The following is a 19,334-nucleotide window of genomic DNA, read 5'->3' on the forward strand; positions in this document are numbered from 1 at the left end:
CATTGACCACAAATAAAAGGAAAAGGAAAAGGAAACCTAACTCTAAAAACTATTTACAATGGCAGCAGGCTAATCCGGCGGCTCACTTCCCGATTTCCCGGGCCAGTGCATCATCGAACTCCTGCTCGATGTCCCGGAGGCGGTCCTCTTCCATGGCCCCCAGGGTTCGCAGGGATGACGACATGTGGACATCCAGGTCCCTGCGAATTGCCTCGAGGCACTCGGCCCGCCTCAGAGCCCTACGCATGGAGTTCTCCGCCCTGACCATTGTGAGCCGTGCCTCTTCTGCCCGCTGCCGCTCCGCATCTATAGCATGGCCTAATCGCTGCCACACGGAAGACACTTCCAGTCCTGGGTCCTCCTGCCCTCTGGCCAATGACTGCCCCTACGATGTTGAAGGCGCCGAGCCATCATGGCTCCCACCTTGTTGCTGCTGCTGCTGTGCCTCTGCCTGTGCCCTGGCTCTTGCTGCCTGCACATCCTCCTCCGGCTGGGGTGCAGTTGTTGAGGTGGCCACCCCTGCTGGACCTCCGACTCCCGACTGTGGCAGGGATGTGTCCTCTACCAGCCTGGCTGCAGGGTCAGAGGCAGCTCCACAGGGTACCCAGGTGATACATGGGTGGGAAGATGGCATTGTGGACGACTGGCGCATAGGGGGTTCAGGTGAGGAGGGGGTCAGAACAAGGTCCAGCAAACGGAGGAATATGGCCCTGGTGACCTGTCTCAGTAGGTCAACGCTGTCAACGAGCCATTTGAGATGACGTGCAGTCTCCTCATGAAAAGACTGCAGGTCACCTCGCATGGCCCGTTGACGCAACGCCACCCCACCCAGGACAGGCTCAACCCGGTCCCGGATAGCCACGTCCGCAGGGAGAGGAAGGCCAGTTGTTGTAAGTGGATCCCCTCCCTGAAAATGGGTCTGGACGTAGGCATCCCTGCTGGTGCGGGATGATGCAGTCACAGGATTGGGGACAGGATTACACACAGGCACCTCCACAGTGGCCTGTGCTGCTTCCTGTACCTGCCCCTGCACTGCACCACTAGCACCAGTGGAATCCCCACCTCCAGACCCCGTGTCTGTCCCTTGCACGGCCTCCTGCTCCACCAAACCCCCCACCAACCTGGATGACTCTGTGTCATCTTCCTCTGTCGGACCCTGTGGGGTCTCAGCTGCCCCTTCTGCTGCCGAGGAGTCAAACTCTGACCTCCACCTTTTGTACCTACCCTCGGCAGCTGCGGCCTGGGACACGGCACCGGACTCCTCACTCCCTGACGAGATGACAACCTGGGAGGGGAGCCGGGCCTTGCGTCTCTGGCTGGCGGTGCGGTGCCTGCTGCTGTGCTCCACAGCACCGTCTCCGCCCTCTTCATCAGTTGACGCTGCAGACAGGGAGAGATAGGACACAGGCATCAGGGCACTGTACAATGGACTGATACACACATGACAGTTGCACATGAGTGGCAGTGTGAAACATCAGGCATGGCATCACAATCCCCAACACACATGTCATTTCAACTCACACACATGAGCAATTCCACAGCCATATCACAACAGCCAGCACCATCCATACACATACAACAGCTTGAGCATCCAAAGGTGAGCCAGACATCACATGAAACACAGGGAGTGCAGTAGACATGCACACACGCCACCACACTTACATGCATGTCTACATCTCCTCCAACTGTTGCAGTGATGAGATTGCCATACATGTCAGATCTGCCATTCAGCCTTCTACATATCAGTGTCACATGCATCCATGTTGCATCACAGTTGCACACTTGTCAAATACACCCACATGCACATGTACACAGTGCAGATACATGCATTAGGAACCACCTATCATGCCACAACCATGCCCGAGTGCATACACAGAAATTCAAACATGTGCGCTCCCACACCTGCATTTGTCCAGCATGCTTACCAACACATACACCATCAATGTGTCTCACACCTGAGAGGACACACATGTGGCAGCATCACGCCCGTGTTCATACACATCCCTACATGGACCTACAAAAACACATGTGCAACCTGCACACTACTGGCACACCATGACACGCACAGCGTCCAATCACCCTGCATGTACACTTACCGCTCGACTGCAAACGGGTCTGCCTCTCAAGGATCTGGATGTAGAGCGCTGGGCATATGCGTTCCAGGACCCTCATTTGTTGTCTGACAACTGGCCCCGGCGCCCCTTAGCATCCGCTGCCTTTGCGAGGCGTCGGGCCTTGTTGAGGGTCCTGGACTGAAGTCCTCCCAGCGCTTCTTGACATGATTTAAGTCGCGGACTTCCAACCCCTCCGCGTTGATGGCAGTCACAATGTCCATCCAGATCCTGGTCCGTCCTTCATTGTCGGCGCGCAAACTTCCAAAGAGGGCATCATACTGCCCCAGGACTTGCTCCACCAGGACACCAACTTCCCTGGCACTGAAGCTGGTGGCCCTCTGCCTCTATGGCAGGGGGTTGCCAGTGCTGCCAGATGGTGTTGTGCTGGACATGGCAACCCCAGAGGCAGGACTGGGTGGGCAACTGGGTCCTGGGGCTGGGCTGTGGAGCGATGGAATCCCAGTCGGGAGTCTTCAGTTCCAGCAGGGGTGGTCACAGCAACTGCACCCCTTGCTGACGTGCAGGCAGCAAATGGCAGGGCATGTGGGCAGCAGGCAGGCAGCAGCAGATTGCAGGTGGGAGCATGCTCAGGGCTCTGGGGGGCAGTAATTCGGCCTTCTGGGCAGGAGCGTGGTCTTCCGTGTGTTTTCGCGTGGCCAGCTTGATACAGAGTGATTTGGCAAGTGAAAAAATTGCACGTCAGCGTGTAATTGGAGGAAAGGCCCTTAGCGCGTAAGCGTGTCAGCACACGTATGCGTTTTCATTGGACCAAAGGCCCTTAGTGTGTAAGCGCTTCTCTGACGTTACGCGCGCGGGTGTTTCCCTCGTGACGTGGGCATAGTGGTTCAGCGCGCGTGAAAAAACTGCACGTCCGCGTGTGATTGCGTGTAATCCGAGGAAAGGGCCTACGTGCTTAAGTGACATGACGCGCAAGGGTGTTTCCATCAGCACGAGTTAAAGGTGAGCGGGGCCAGCAGTTTGCTGTACGTGCCTTTCGTGGAGACCTACGTGTGTAGCTGCTTCATGTTGTTTCGCGCGCCATCACATCTTCACAGCGATCGAGGACGTATCTCTTCTTTTGGTGGGGGTATTGGCTACGCGTGTTTTTCATTATCACGCTAGTCAGACGGTGAGTCGTGCACGCTATTTTTCCCACTGCGGGTGCCCCTGTGTATCGCACCCATTTTCGAGGTCATAGTAGCCTGCATGTCCCACGCATAAGCGTTTGTCGTGTTACTCGGTGCCACCGCATACTGCGGTAGGTTGATTCCACGCACGTAGGCTGCAGGGTTGCGTGCATGGTTTTACTGCAGTTTTGGAGTGCCTGAGCGTAGCGTGACCCGTCACTACATCACCAGGGTCACATACAGCCTTGCAGGTGCAGGGGGGCTGTTAACATCTTGCATCCCACCCCCTTCACCCCAATTGCCCAGGTCAATTGTGGTGTACACCTCCCATTGGCACTACTCCATCTGTGCCGGCACTACTCAATCTGTGCCATGGTTGGGAGGCCACCAAAGGTGAGCAACGCCTCAGCTGGGCGTAATCTTCGTGGCGGGCGTGGTCAGGGACATGGCCGGGGTGACCAGGGAGTCGGGGGACTCCAGGGTGTCCAGGGTGGCCGCAGAGGGGGAAGAGGCAGTGGTGCGCCACTTGAGCACAATGTTGTGCCATGTGTCGGTGCAGTCATGCCACCACCCCCTGTGGTTCTGGGAGATGCAGCTTCTGCATCTGGCACTGGCGCTCATGTGACCCGGCAGTCCGTTTCATCGACTGCCACGGGCCCAAGGGTAGTGGTAGCTGCAGGTGCAGCTGTGGACACCACCACCCAGGCTCAGGGTCTGCCAGCGCAGGCTGCGTTCGCAATTGAAGAGCCCTTGGAAGATTTCCAACAGGACTGGAGGGAAACCGTAGGGGCACGCAGAGCTGCCCTGACCAAGACACGTGTCCCTGGGGCAGTAATGTCATCTGCTGCCCCGAACAGCCGGGTGTTGGCAAGTGCAGGGGCAGATGCAGCCAACAACACCACGGTTGTGACTCTGCCAACAAGAACAGTTGCGGTCAATGACCCTGCCACAGCGGATGTTGATGCGCAGGGTCCATTAGAGGGCACCCAGCTGCCACTGACACAAGTCAGCCCTTTGGTCGTCCCTCCACCTGCCACTCCCTTGGCTCAATCCACCAGTCCCACTGGCCATACTGATCAGGGCGGCATCAGCCAGCCAGGGTCTGCGCCACAATCCAAGAGGAGGAAGGTTGCACCTGCAGCACAGGCTGGGACCCCACACACAGCCACGACCTCCTGCACATCGAGGAAGAAGCCTTTCTGCAACCAGGAACTGGACTTCCTCGTGGGCTACGTGCGGAAACACAGCCGTGACATGCTAGTGGGTGCTAATTGTCACACTACGGCTGCCCACCGTGATACCCACTGGAAGCAAGTTGCGGAACATGTGAGTGCATTCGGCCATGAGGTGCGCATGGCGCAAGAGTGCGAAAAGCGTTGGAATGACCTCAAACACAGCGCTAAGTCTAAGCATGCCTCAAATTACAACTTGACTCTGGTGACTGGCGGTGGGCCTGCACCCGAGGAGGAAGATCTCACTCCGCATGAGTCACTCGTTGCGGAGTTCATACCATCTGAATCGGTCGAAGGAGTGGGAGAGATGCCAGACTTTGATGCCCAGTCCAGAGAGTGTTGATGCGCGTTTGTCGAGGATGTGTGTGTTTTACTTGTGTGATGTGTTGTGCATGACTGCCACTACATGTCACGTGTACATGGTTATGATGTGTGAGTAATGCAATGCTTCCCTGATGCATGTCTACTCTGCTGGATGGTGGACATGTGGAGCAGACGGGGACTGCCCACATCACCACTTTTGCACCGTAGTCACATGCTGGTTACCAGTATGCCCCTCCGGTCCATGTTCCATCTCACTGGCACTTCTGCATGTAGCGTGGGGTGAGCTTCCTCTCAGCCCAGGAACTACGCATAGCATGACTGACGTGCATGTGTCCTCTGCCTGCAAGGGGGTAGCCAATGTAGGCATGCTCCCTTGCCCCTCAACCCCCTGCTCTGCACCCCAATTCCATTTTAGCACTGATCTGCTACAATATTGCCGTTGGTTACTTCCCTGGTCATGCCTCCTGTGTACATTCTAATATCCAGCGGCCAATCTGCCAGACATATCCATTGTGGTACATCCTTAGTACTTGATGCAGGTTGTCTCACTTGGACTGTGCAGAGGACAGATGCCCCGCAGGGACATGAGTGCCCATTCATGCTCCATGTGCATTCCACGCATGCCCATATGTGTCCATGACTGGATGATCACTGTTACACAAGTCCATGATGAACCAAATTGCATGGCATTTCATCTGCCTTCCCATGTCAGCTGTGGCTCAGTACTGCGTTGCACACATGTTTAGGGTCTGACAATCTGTGAGGGTCACAGGCCTCAGCATGTTTAATGGCCAATGACTCTGTCCAACTGGTGCAGTGTCTTCTTCACACGTGGGTGGACTCCAGAGGTTTCATCATGTGTCCTGCTTACTGTCCCATCATCATTTGCAGTGTTGTCACTTGACTCACATTAAGCTGTTGATGCTAGTCAACACTGTCTGTCAATACACAGGTCTATGGTCAGCCTTTTGATACTATGCTAGGCATCCGTGCTTTTTCACTTGGGTGGAGGGGTGCTTTGCTTGTAGATACCCATTGAATGCACATTGCACGTGATGCCTGAAGTTGACCTTGCACTGCCTTTACATTTTCTGACACACACCATGAAGTCCTTGTACATGTAGGTAGTGAGTAACATACATATTTGCTGCACTGCATAGACCCACTTCAATGCAGACTGCCACCTTTCAACAGGTCTGACCACAGAAGCAATTCCAAGTTGACCCAGCATGCATGCCAGGTTCTATTTTGTGTGTCACATGTCTGCCTGATGTGTTTGTTGTTGGTGTGTGTTGTGTGCTTCTAACATGTGTAGTGACCTTTTTTCTCTCTATTTTTCAGACAATGACATAATGAGCCGGAGGATGGTGTTGTCATGCCAGGCACAGGGTTGTTATCACTACATCAACCCAACACAAGTGGTGGTAGTGGGGTGGTTAGTGGGGTGGTAGGCCACGAAAAACCCCAAGTGCTACAGTCCATCTTGTCTCTGGCTGCCTATGAATCCAGCCCTGATGAACACTCTGACGACCATGTTGAGTTGGATGAGCATCAGGTCCATATGTCAGGGATGAGTGATTCTGATGTGGACACTGGTCTGTCCGCGACACCTGCACTGAGGGGTCAGACAGTCTTTGAACCTCCGCCCGTGGTGGATCGGGACGCAGGGTCACCCTCCACACCAGTCACTGACGGGGGCATGTAGTTGTTGCCAACACAACGAGGACACATGGTCCTTGAGTCCCGCAGGGGTCAAGCCCAGCAATGTGGTCGCCGCGAGCAACCACAGTATACTGAGTGGGAGCAAGACATAACTGCCAATTCTGAATGGCAGGGGGCAGCAATGGAGAACATTGCTGAGAGCATGGAGCGTGTGGCCCAATCTGTGCGACCCCCTGCTAGGCAGGTGCTTCTCCAGCAGCAGGCGGCACGGTCCACGGTCCGCTCGCTCAGGCTGGGCATGGCGGCCTCAGACAGGGCACACCAGGCTGAAACGTTGTCTCTGCATCAAGCAATTGCTGCTTACGCAGAGGCACACATGAAGGCCCTGAGGGAGGAGCATACTTCCCTCAGATCCACTCTGGGTGTCCCTCTGATGTCCCAGAGGGAGCGGGCAGAGTAGAGGTTTGCACAGCTTGAGCATACCATCTCGGCTGAGCTGCATGCTTGCCGGGAGGTGCAGCGGTTGTCCAGCCAGGCCTTGCAGGAGGAACTCCGTGTTACACGTGCTACCTTGCAAGAAGAAGCACGTGTATCACAGGAGGTTCTGCATGCAGACCTACATGTCATCGCCACACAGAACCAGGCTCACCCGTCCGGTAGACCTGCTGCCGACGAGGGGCAAGCTGCGGCTAGGTTTGGTCATGCTCCTGTGCCACGTCCTCCTTTCCAGCAAGAGCCAGACTCGGACGACAATCTATCGCCCACATAGGTCGGGCTGTGCAGGCGTTGAGCCCATGGAGGTTTTTTCTTTCCTCAACATCATCGCATGTGTGTGTTGAGCAGCACCCTGTAGTTCCCCCCTCCTGCCTGGGTGCCTCCCACCACCCCCGGGTCGTATGTGGCCATTTTTGATTTTTCTTTTAGTTTAGTTAGTTACGTTTCTGTTTGATAGTTAGTTTAAATAGGTAAAGTAGGTTTTTCATAGTTAGTGTAATTAGTTAATATAGTTTATAATTGCTAGTCTATTGTGCTTTCATGTGATGGTGTGGTGCTTTGTGGCTTTTAAAAGCATCCACTGTCTGTTCCAACTGGGCCCTTCAAGCTTGTCTTGTGTATGTGTTTGCTGCTTGGAGTCCTTGACTCACATATGCCACTCCTGCTTCCCTTATCCATGGTCTCGCAAGGATGGTTTGGTGTAACAGCCTATTACACAAGGGCAATTGACTGTCATATCTGTGGCATGTCTGCTGCTGTGGAACTTGTGTTAACACCCCTATTGGGAATGATTGGGGTGTAATTGACCACTGTTCTTCTTTTGCTAGATGGGGTGTTTAATGATTCATGTGTACATTCATTGCTATGCATTGTGTAGTATGTTTCTTAACTTTAATGAACATGAGCTTGTTGAAAATCATGCCGTAGATAGTGTGTTCCACACTGTTGCTGTGAAAGACGGACTGATGGTGTGATTTCTGATGTACGTCTCTGACATGGTCCACTCATGTAATGCCTGAAAAGACACACACAGATGGATATTAAGCATTAATCATGTGTTTCATGGACTTTCTGCAGGGGCATGAGCCTCAAGACCACCTTTGCAAGCAGACTTGGGCCATTGGACGTCTGGAATCTGGACACGTTTGGTGTTGCCGACATGCGCATGTGTGCGCAAGCAGAGGCACAGGGATTACGATCATACATCCAATAAACGATGACGTGTTTCAAGGGACTCCAGGCAAGGTGAGCAGCACAGGGGGGTCACAACACAGCAAACCTCCCACCTGGCCAGTTGAACATGCATGCTTAGTAGCAGCACTGACAGTGAGCTTGGACAAATATTGGTGTTGAAGCACACAATACAGCTCAGATGTGTTGGTGGACTGGTGGCTAGTTGATGGGAAGGTTGTCTGGGGCACCTGCATGGGCAGTGGCACATACCCTCCGTTCCATCATGGTCCATTGAGGCACTTGTATTAGCCTTGTAGCGTTGCAAGACATGGAATGAAGCAGCTCACAGGGACAGACAGCAAGGGACAGATTCGGGTGCAGTGCATTTCATTTCCAAGTAGAATTTGATACATGCACTGGCTACTTTATTTTGGTCATGATGGTACAGGACTTGTTCTGAAGTCAGACCTTGCTATATGCGTCTGTCTGCTTACCCAGGGAACATTGCATGTTGTGTGAATCGTGACACATTGGTGTTCCATTTTCCACGCACCCACCGGTGCCTGACTTAATGCATTGACTGTGTATGAACCATCACAGGGGTAATGTTACGTATGGGTATGAAGTATCCACACATGATTTTCTGTTTGTAGAGTATTTTGTTACTTTGGGGCATATTTGGTGGTGTGTTTGTGTGTTTTGGGCACGCACAGATTATTAACTGTGGCTCTCTTTGCAGCATTGAACTGCTCCTGTTACCGGACCGGAGAGTGCGCAGGCAGGAGGCCAGCACTCACCCCAGAGATAAGTTTCTCTTTGACTTCCATTTGAGTAATTTGCTGCTATGTGCATGTGAACATGTTTGGTCTATTTGTGTATGTGTTAATGTGTGTACTACATTTTGGTGCATGCCCTACTTTCCTGTGTCAATCCTACTCCCCTCTCCTGCCCCTCATTCCGGTTATCCAGTATGCCAATGCCTGTGTCGACTGCAAATCCCTGACCCTCCTTCCCCACCAGGGTCTCAGAGGCCTGTGTGAGTTAGACCTTGCAGGCACCAAGGCCACGGTGGGGGTGGTTGTTTTGTGCCACTCCTGTGCCTGTACACAGGAGCTGTGACAGTAGACATCCGTTTGTGTTGCATCATTCTATGTTATGTACCACACATGGTTCAGATCCTGTTGTGACATTGTTTTACTGTGCTACCTTGGTTGTTAACATCATTGTGGTAGTATTGCTGCTTGAATTCATCTACTGGAGGCTGTTCTGGTTTGTTTTACTGCCTGCAGGGTATTTGCTTGGCTTCTGTGTTGTCCTGCTTTGAGTTCTCTTGGATTTTGTGCTTTTGCAAATCTAGGTGGACTTCTAGGGTGCTGGCAACTTTTTACACACAAGGTGGGAGATGGTGACAAAGGGGAAGGGTGATCCTGTGGCCAGGTGGAATTCAAGGATGTCGGATAAATAACCCAGATGCAGTTGTTCAGTGGGTCGTGGTGATTTGTGAGGGAGGCAGGGTGTTTTGTTGTTGATAGTTGCCTTGCCCTGCAGTGTGATGGGCACCCTGAAATTGTAATTGTGCTTTCCTATGTACATGATGTATTCTGCTCATCAATGCCTGTTCATGCGTTGTGTTTACCTTTCAGGTGTGAGGGGATAGTTGTGGTTTGACATGCTGGGGTATACACATGGTGAATGTTCACATGTGATGTGTAGAGGACAGTGATGGTCACTTGATTTCACATGCATATGTTGAGTGCATGTCCCTACTGACCCACACACTCGCACTATGATCCACTACATGTACAACCACCCTTACATGTCCACGTGTACACTCTGTTTGCCTTCTGGTGCCCACTGTGTCCCTGCAGCGAATGTTCTATGACCATTTATGGATCATGTACATGCCTATTTTGGTTTTTTATGTAGTTTGTCACTTAGATGTGATGCTCAGGGTGTGCATCACACACAATGGCTGTTCACTGTGCTGTGCGCTGAGCAGTGTGTTGCAGGAGGTGGACACGGCACACAGTAGCTGCAGTGTTGATTATGCATTGCACATTGTGCATGTGGACAGGCATTCATTGTTATGTTTCAAATACAACTTTTGATATGCATTTGGGTATGACTTATTTTGGGTGGGAGGTTGTTGGTCAGTCATTTCATCTGATTCCATGTCAGGCATCATTGTCTGATGCCCATTTACATTTTTCACATGGCAATGTGTACCTTATTGGTACTGTGTTGGTGTATGGCTATTGCTTGCCATGTCATGTTGTGGTTTGGGAAGGTTTGAGTGACATACCAGTGATAGTCATTGTTAGGGAGAATTCTCTGTTTAGGCTGAACATACCGCCGGTTTATATATTTATTATTATCACTCCGGTTGGGATTTTTTGCCAAAACTTGATACTAAAATGGCGTTGGCATTCGCCTCTGTAACTCTAACCCAAAGTGGAGCCCTTTGTCCCACTTTTGGCGGGCTTCTCCACAGAAGCCCTCCAAAGTGGTGCCACTCTGTCTGGGGTACTTAGGAGGGGTGGAGGGGGATTTAGGCACCCTGGACTGAGTTACCTAGGTAACTCAAGTCGCACTCCGTCCTGATTGGCCCAAGTGGTGAGCCGGCCGGCTCACCACTTAGCATGGTTGAGTGACAGCTAGGCTGGGTGAATGGGGGTTTGCTGCATAAAAGCAGGGCTTTGGGGACTGGAACTTCAGAAGTCGCCACAGGACCTAAGAATCCAACGAGGGACGAGCTGAGCTGATCTGCTACGACGACACCGCCGGTGGAGCCCTGCTGAACCATCTCACCACTTTTCCCGACGACCGAGGAGAACTCTTAACGGAGTGGCTCCTTCCCTTGACTGGTGGGGACAACCAGTTTTCACCTTCTTTCCGTGCTTCGAGGTATCCCGTGGCCGCCTTGCCAGTGCCAAGCACCCCGGCAACCGGAACCCCACCACTTTTACCCCAACCGCGAAAGTCGGTACAACCCTTTAACCGGAGGACTCCGCGGCTGGTTTCTTCCCGGGCAGTGCAACGACCTTCTTCTTCTGCTCTTCAGCGAGATCTTCTTCTCCCCTGACCGACGTCGAGCCTTGCTGCCACTGCCTGGAACAACTGCCCCCGCTGGAGGATCCTTTCCGTTAAGGTACCGTGTTCCGCCTGGCTTCCCTTGCCACCGACTGTACGAGGTAGTTTTAGCCCTCGGCTTTCGATCCTGGGATTGCCTGGGACACTTTGGCTAAACTTTCTGAGCCTCTCTAACTCTTTTCCGAACTCTTTTGCAAGACTCTGAATCCCTAACAACTGTGTGATCTTGGGCACGTTTTCGCTCTGTCTGCTCTAAGAGTGGGCCCTGCTTAGTGACTTTTGCTCACCTGTGACTTTGTGCTTCTTTGAGCTTACCAAAAGTGTTCTTGACCTTAGAGTGGTGTGTTTATCCTAATTCTGCTCTTTTTCCCTCCCTTCTTTAACCCACTAGAGTGTCATCTAACGTTAAGCGCTCACCTCTGTTTTAATTATGTGGTGTTAACCTAGAGTTGTCTAGATAGGAATAAGGATTGGGACTGCTTTCCATATAACTGTGTTTGGAGTGTTTTATTATATTTTGCTAGAGTGTTTTCAATTTGTGTGTTCTTAAAAATAAATAACTATATACTTTTGAAACCAAGCTCTGGTCAGTGTTTGCTTGTGCTATTGTGCCTGAGTACATATTGTGTATACTTTGCATACTGCCTAACTCTTCTTGAGGGAAGTCTGACTGCTCAGCCACAGCTACCAGGTAAATCTGGGTGGTGCAGACTGCTACCAAGTGGGTTTACTGCTATACCTGTAGTCTTAAATCTTTTGCAGTGTTCCCCAAGGGAACTGCACAGGTTTCTGCCTAACACTGGTGTACAGCGGTGGGATTCGTATTGAGTATACATTTTATTGTGCTCTAGATACCTTAGTGCAATTAACCACAAAGCTTAGCACTGTAAAAGTAATCCTCTAACATGTCAGTTATAGAAAGCTATAGTCAAGAGTCCCTTGCAGCCAAAACTGCTGATTGTTTAAGAGTGCTCTGTAAACATAAGGATCTCCTGACTAAGGGCAAGAAAATGGAGCTGATTGAAAGATTGTTAGCTAACCAAAGTCTGGGTGATGGTTCAGAGGAACCTACCACTCCAGCAACTGTAGATGACAGTATTGAAATTAACATGGAGCAAAATGTTGATGATTCTGAGGAAGAGTCAGAAGAGGAGGGTGAGGCTGTTGTGACTGTCCCCCCTAGGCCTCTGCCTGCTCTACCTGCTGTACCTACTGGACCTTTACCAGGTCCCACATTTAGTCCTCAGTACTTTGAACTGGAGAAAATGAAACTAGAATTGGAGTATAAGAAACTTAATGCTCAAACTGACAAAGAACTAAGGCTAAGGGAAATGGAGCTCAAGTATGACTTAGAAATGAAGAAATTATCTGTTGAAAATGCTTCTCTCTCTGGCTCATCTAGAAGTTCCAGTCCTAAAAGACCCCGGATGCCTAAAGAATTGGTTGGTATGTATGAGCCTAAGTTGGATGTGTTGGATTGGTTGTCTCTGTTTGAATATAATCATGGGCTCCAGAACATCACAGGAAATGACTTACTCACCTGGTTGTTCTCTAGGCTTCCCCCTGTTGCAACTGATGTGGTAATGGAGATGGGGGAGGAGGATAAGAAGGACTATGAATGTGTGAAGCTAGCTTTGATAGCTAGATTTGGGAAGACCCCTTCCCAGTATCTTAAGAGGTTTAGGAGCCTCAAAAAGCATGATGGTACCCCTTGGGCTACCTGGGTGAGTGAAGGGTTGAAAAACTTAGAGGGATGGATTAAGGGTTACAAGGTGAACACTTATGAAGGTATGAATAATTTGTTTATGTTGGAGACTATTTATGATGCCTGCTCTCCTGAGCTCAGACAACACTTGGCTGATTCCAAGGAATTAGATTCCCGGAAGCTAGCTAAGGCTGCTGACTTGTGGGTTGCCAACAGGGCCACTCACAAGGACTCTGGGGTAACTCAGAAGAGGGATGGGGAGAAACAGCCTAAAAAGGACTCCAAAGAGAATTCTAATACTACAAATTCCAAAGAGGGCCCCAAACAAAACTATAAGGGTAAGCCACCAGGGAAACCGAATCAGGCTAGTGTACCTTCTGGTCCCAGACCAGAGGGAGGTCAGAACAAGCCTCCATTCCAGCGAGCCTTTGGCTCATGCTTTGTTTGTAAGGCTACTGACCATGTGAAAGGAGATCCCAGATGTAAGGGTAAACCTTCAGGGGTCCAGCTTGCCTCCTTAGCCTTCGCTCCAGAAGAGGAAGTACATATGGCAAGTGGAAACTTTCTATTACTAGCTGATGAACCCACTGGAGTCTCAGCTAGTGTTTCTTTAGTCTCTCTGGGGTTGTGGGAACAACAGAATTTAGATGTCTATAACTCCATCCCAGATAATACTAAAGAGTATTGTAAGGACAGTGTCCAGGTGAATGGTCAGGAGACTCCTGCCATTAGGGACACTGGAGCCAGCATAACTGTGGTGGATGAATCATTTTTCAAGGCAGAGGATGTTGCTAAGGCACCCAAATGCCTCACCAAGTTAGCTGGTGGGCCTGTGCAGATGTGTCCCCAGTTACCAGTTCTCATCCAATGTAATGATATGGCTGTAAAAATACCTGTCAGTGTACAATGTGAAGTGCCAGGTAGGGTTCTGTTGGGTAATGACCTCAAGGCTCTTGGAGTTGTGTCACATACCCCCAGACCACCTAGCAAAAGGTTACAGGAGCTCACAAAACCTGCAAGAGAGAAAACCCTGCGAAGGTTGTCTCAGGAGATGATGACAGAAATCACTCCTCTCCCACTGGAGCAACTTACTGCAGTAACTACCAGATCAGGAGCAAAGGGGCAACCCAAGACTCCTAGGAAAAAGCCAGCAGCAAGCACTCCAGTGCTTCCAACAAGGACTTCCCCTAGGTTGTCCAAAGTTACAACTGTAACTCCACCTCCAGCTGAGGCTGAGAGGGAGGTACGACCCTGTGTGGTTGAGCTAGACTCTGAGGAAGAGCTAGAAGGAGGCCCAAACCTTATTGGAGATTTGGACCCTGAGGACCATCCTGAGCTGCAGTCTTTACTGGCAGAAGGTGGGCCTAGCAGGGCAGCTTTTCGTAAGGGGCAAAGAGAATGTCCAACTCTGGAAGGTCTCCGCCACCAGGCAGCTTCTCAGGCTGATGGGCAAGAGCCTGGGAAGTATAGGTTACACTGGGAAGATGGCCTCTTCTACAGTGAACCAACTGAGTCTGAACCTGGAGACTACAAACGCCTTGTAGTCCCACAAGAGAACAGACAACAGTTCTTACAACTAGCCCATGAGATACCTTTGGCTGGTCACTTGAGTTTCAAGAAGACCAAGGAAAGGCTCTCTCTCTACTTTTATTGGCCAAAGATGGGGGCTGAAGTAGACAGATATTGTAAGAGCTGCCACACCTGCCAGACTTCTGGTAAGGTTGGTTCCAAGAATGTGGCACCTTTGGTGCCTCTCCCAGTTGTGGGAGTCCCATTTGAGAGGGTAGGGATTGACATTGTTGGTCCCCTTGATCCCTCAACCTCCTCAGGCAACAGGTTTATCCTTGTTGTAGTAGACCATGCTACTAGGTACCCTGAGGCAATTCCTATGAGGACTGTCACAGCTCCGGCTGTGGCTAAGGCCCTCCTTGGTATTTTTACCAGGGTTGGGTTTCCTAAGGAGGTAATCTCTGACAGGGGGTCCAACTTTATGTCCCACTACATGAAAGCCATGTGGAAAACCTGTGGAGTTACCTACAAGTTCTCAACCGCATACCACCCTCAGACAAACGGGTTGGTTGAAAGGTTTAACAGAACCATGAAGAGCATGATAGGTGCTTTAGAAGAACCCCTTAAGAAAAAGTGGGACCTTCTACTGCCATGCCTTCTCTTTGCTTATAGAGAAGTCCCTCAGGAGGGAGTAGGTTATTCTCCCTTTGAGCTTCTCTATGGCCATCGAGTCAGAGGTCCATTGGCCCTGATTAAGGAGGGATTGGAAGGTGCTCCTCCCCTCAAGCCAGTCAGAGTGACTGACTATGTGATAGGTCTCCGGAGGAGAATGTCACACATGATGGCAGAGGCAAGTGACAACTTGAAAGCTGGTCAAGCTCTGGTCAAACATTGGCACGACCAGAAGGCTAACATGGTTGAGTTTACTCAAGACCAGGTAGTTCTAGTTATGCTCCCAACAAGGCAGAGGGCCTTGCAAGACAAATGGATGGGACCCTTCAAGATTGTGGGAAAACTTGGAGAGGTCAACTATCTGGTGGATCTGGGCAGACCCAGGGAAGCTCCTAGAGTCTTCCACACCAACCGACTAAAAGCATACATCTCCAGACCTGATGTAGGAGCCTTGCTTCTAGCTTCAGCTGCAGAGGAAGAAGAGAGTGAATCTCTCCCTGATCTCCTCAGAGGTGTGCCTTTAGATGAAAAAGTCGAAGGAGTCAATCTCTCTTCAGACCTGACACCTGAGCAGCAAGAGGAGTGCAAATCTATGTTAAATCAGTTTGCCTCCCTGTTCTCACTGTCACCAGGCTTGACCCCTTGGGGCCAGCATGAGATACTCACTGGTGACTGTCTGCCAGTCAAAAGCAGAGGATACAGAATGTCAGAACATATCAGAACCCACATCAAAGGAGAGGTCAAGAAGATGCTTGATCTCGGGGTAATAGAGCCCTCTACTAGTCCATGGTCTAGCCCAGTTGTGTTAGTACCAAAGGCAGGATCCAAAGACTTGAGATTCTGTGTGGACTATAGAGCTCTAAATGCAGTCACCAAGACTGATGCCCACCCTTTGCCCAGGACAGATGAGTTGGTGGATAAACTTGGTGCAGCCAAGTACCTCAGCACATTTGACCTGACGTCAGGCTATTGGCAAATAGCCCTGACAGACCATGCCAAGGAGAAAACTGCATTTTCAACCCCAGTTGGCTTGTACCAGTTTAAGGTCATGCCTTTTGGACTAAAAAATGCACCTGCCACATTCCAAAGGATGGTGAACCAAGTTCTAGCTGGGATGGAAGATTTCTGCATGGCATACTTGGATGACATTGCAGTCTTCAGCCACTCCTGGGAGGAGCATGTGAACCACCTAGGACATGTGTTGCAGGCCCTTGAACAGGCCCATTTGACAATCAAAGCCAGTAAGTGCCAGATTGGTCAAAGTAAGGTGGTCTACCTTGGACATGAGGTAGGAGGTGGAGAAATCAGGCCTTTGCTCAGCAAGATTGAAGCTGTGCAAAATTGGACAACACCAACTACTCAAACCCAAGTGAGAGCTTTCCTAGGCCTCACTGGGTATTACAGGAATTTCATTGAGAACTATGGGACCATAGCTTCTCCACTGAATGTAAACTCCTCTCCCAAATTCCCTAAAAAGGTAAAATGGAATGAGGAGTACAATCAGGCCTTTGAAAAACTGAAGAGAGCTCTTTGCCAAGCTCCAGTGTTAAGAGCTCCTGACTACCACCAAACTTTCATTGTACAAACTGATGCTTCCAATGTAGGTATAGGTGCAGTTCTAAGCCAACTGGATGAGAAGGGTAGGGAGCACCCCATTTGCTTCATCAGTAGGAAACTGAAGGATCCTGAGACAAGGTGGGCAACTATCGAAAGAGAATGCTTTGCTATTGTGTGGGCACTGAAGAAGTTTAGGCCATACTTGTATGGTTCTACTTTTGTTATTCAGACTGACCACCAACCCTTGAGATGGTTAATGCAAATGAAAGGGGAAAATCCAAAACTATTGAGATGGTCAATCTGCCTGCAAGGGTTTGATTTCACCATTGAGCACAGGTCAGGGTGTCACCATCAAAATGCTGATGGACTCTCTAGGATGTATATCATCGACTAGAGGTATGAGGTTCATCCAGGAGTGGATTAAATCCTCCTGTCCCTTAGTCTGGGGGGGGGCGAGTGTTAGGGAGAATTCTCTGTTTAGGCTGAATTTCCCTACCTAGTGAGTCCCCCAGCAGCTTTGCTGGATTTCTGGGGTTTATTTTTTTCTCCTGCCAGGAGTGAGACCCTTTTACCCTCACTCTTGGGCATGTTGAAGTGTGTTTTCTTGGTGAAACCTTGTGTTGAATGGGCTATGGGGTCTTTTACTCCATAGGGCCTCATGTATTTTTCGGATGTGGGTTACACAGCACCCTCTGTGCCGTAACCCAGGGGTGTCCTAGGGACTCCCCAACATAGACTCCATACCCTGGGACTGACTACTGTCTCCCAGGGCATGTAAAGTCACCAAAGACTTTACTAGTCTTAAATCCTGAACAGAACCAGTACAAACCATCATATTGTGGACGTACTGGCTGGGGCAATTCGATTGCCCCAGGGTCTGTTAGTCGAGGGGGCACGTCTCCGTCCCCCCTGATCGAGTTTTGGCTGGTGGCAGTGGAAACTACTTTTTATATTCGACCGCGAATATTTTCCTATAGGATTTCCCATTGTTTTAGGCTAACACATTTAATTATTTATTTACGGTAGCCTTAAACATACCGCCGGTTTATATATTTATTATTATCACTCCGGTTGGGATTTTTTGCCAAAACTTGATACTAAAATGGCGTTGGCATTCGCCTCTGTAACTCTAACCCAAAGTGGAGCCCTTTGTCCCACTTTTGGCGGGCTTCTCCACAGAAGCCCTCCAAAGTGGTGCCACTCTGTCTGGGGTACTTAGGAGGGGTGAAGGGGGATTTAGGCACCCTGGACTGAGTTACCTAGGTAACTCAAGTCGCACTCCGTCCTGATTGGCCCAAGTGGTGAGCCGGCCGGCTCACCACTTAGCATGGTTGAGTGACAGCTAGGCTGGGTGAATGGGGGTTTGCTGCATAAAAGCAGGGCTTTGGGGACTGGAACTTCAGAAGTCGCCACAGGACCTAAGAATCCAACGAGGGACGAGCTGAGCTGATCTGCTACGACGACACCGCCGGTGGAGCCCTGCTGAACCATCTCACTACTTTTCCCGACGACCGAGGAGAACTCTTAACGGAGTGGCTCCTTCCCTTGACTGGTGGGGACAACCAGTTTTCACCTTCTTTCCGTGCTTCGAGGTATCCCGTCGCCGCCTTGCCAGTGCCAAGCACCCCGGCAACCGGAACCCCACCACTTTTACCCCAACCGCGAAAGTCGGTACAACCCTTTAACCGGAGGACTCCGCGGCTGGTTTCTTCCCGGGCAGTGCAACGACCTTCTTCTTCTGCTCTTCAGCGAGATCTTCTCCCCTGACCGACGTCGAGCCTTGCTGCCACTGCCTGGAACAACTGCCCCCGCTGGAGGATCCTTTCCGTTAAGGTACCGTGTTCCGTCTGGCTTCCCTTGCCACCGACTGTACGAGGTAGTTTTAGCCCTCGGCTTTCGATCCTGGGATTGCCTGGGACACTTTGGCTAAACTTTCTGAGCCTCTCTAACTCTTTTCCGAACTCTTTTGCAAGACTCTGAATCCCTAACAACTGTGTGATCTTGGGCACGTTTTCGCTCTGTCTGCTCTAAGAGTGGGCCCTGCTTAGTGACTTTTGCTCACCTGTGACTTTGTGCTTCTTTGAGCTTACCAAAAGTGTTCTTGACCTTAGAGTGGTGTGTTTATCCTAATTCTGCTCTTTTTCCCTCCCTTCTTTAACCTACTAGAGTGTCATCTAACGTTAAGCGCTCACCTCTGTTTTAATTATGTGGTGTTAACCTAGAGTTGTCTAGATAGGAATAAGGATTGGGACTGCTTTCCATATAACTGTGTTTGGAGTGTTTTATTATATTTTGCTAGAGTGTTTTCAATTTGTGTGTTCTTAAAAATAAATAACTATATACTTTTGAAACCAAGCTCTGGTCAGTGTTTGCTTGTGCTATTGTGCCTGAGTACATATTGTGTATACTTTGCATACTGCCTAACTCTTCTTGAGGGAAGTCTGACTGCTCAGCCACAGCTACCCGGTAAATCTGGGTGGTGCAGACTGCTACCAAGTGGGTTTACTGCTATACCTGTAGTCTTAAATCTTTTGCAGTGTTCCCCAAGGGAACTGCACAGGTTTCTGCCTAACAGTCATGGCCTGTTTTGCAGGTCTGTGTGATTCACTCCTTGCATGTGTGCCTTTTGGTCATACAGGATTGCTTGTGTTTAAGTAGCTAGGGATGCACACAA

Source organism: Ambystoma mexicanum, chromosome 5p, assembly GCF_040938575.1.
Source record: "Ambystoma mexicanum isolate Mex_15411 chromosome 5p, UKY_AmexF1_1, whole genome shotgun sequence".
In the NCBI taxonomy this organism is placed as follows: Eukaryota; Metazoa; Chordata; class Amphibia; order Caudata; family Ambystomatidae; genus Ambystoma; species Ambystoma mexicanum.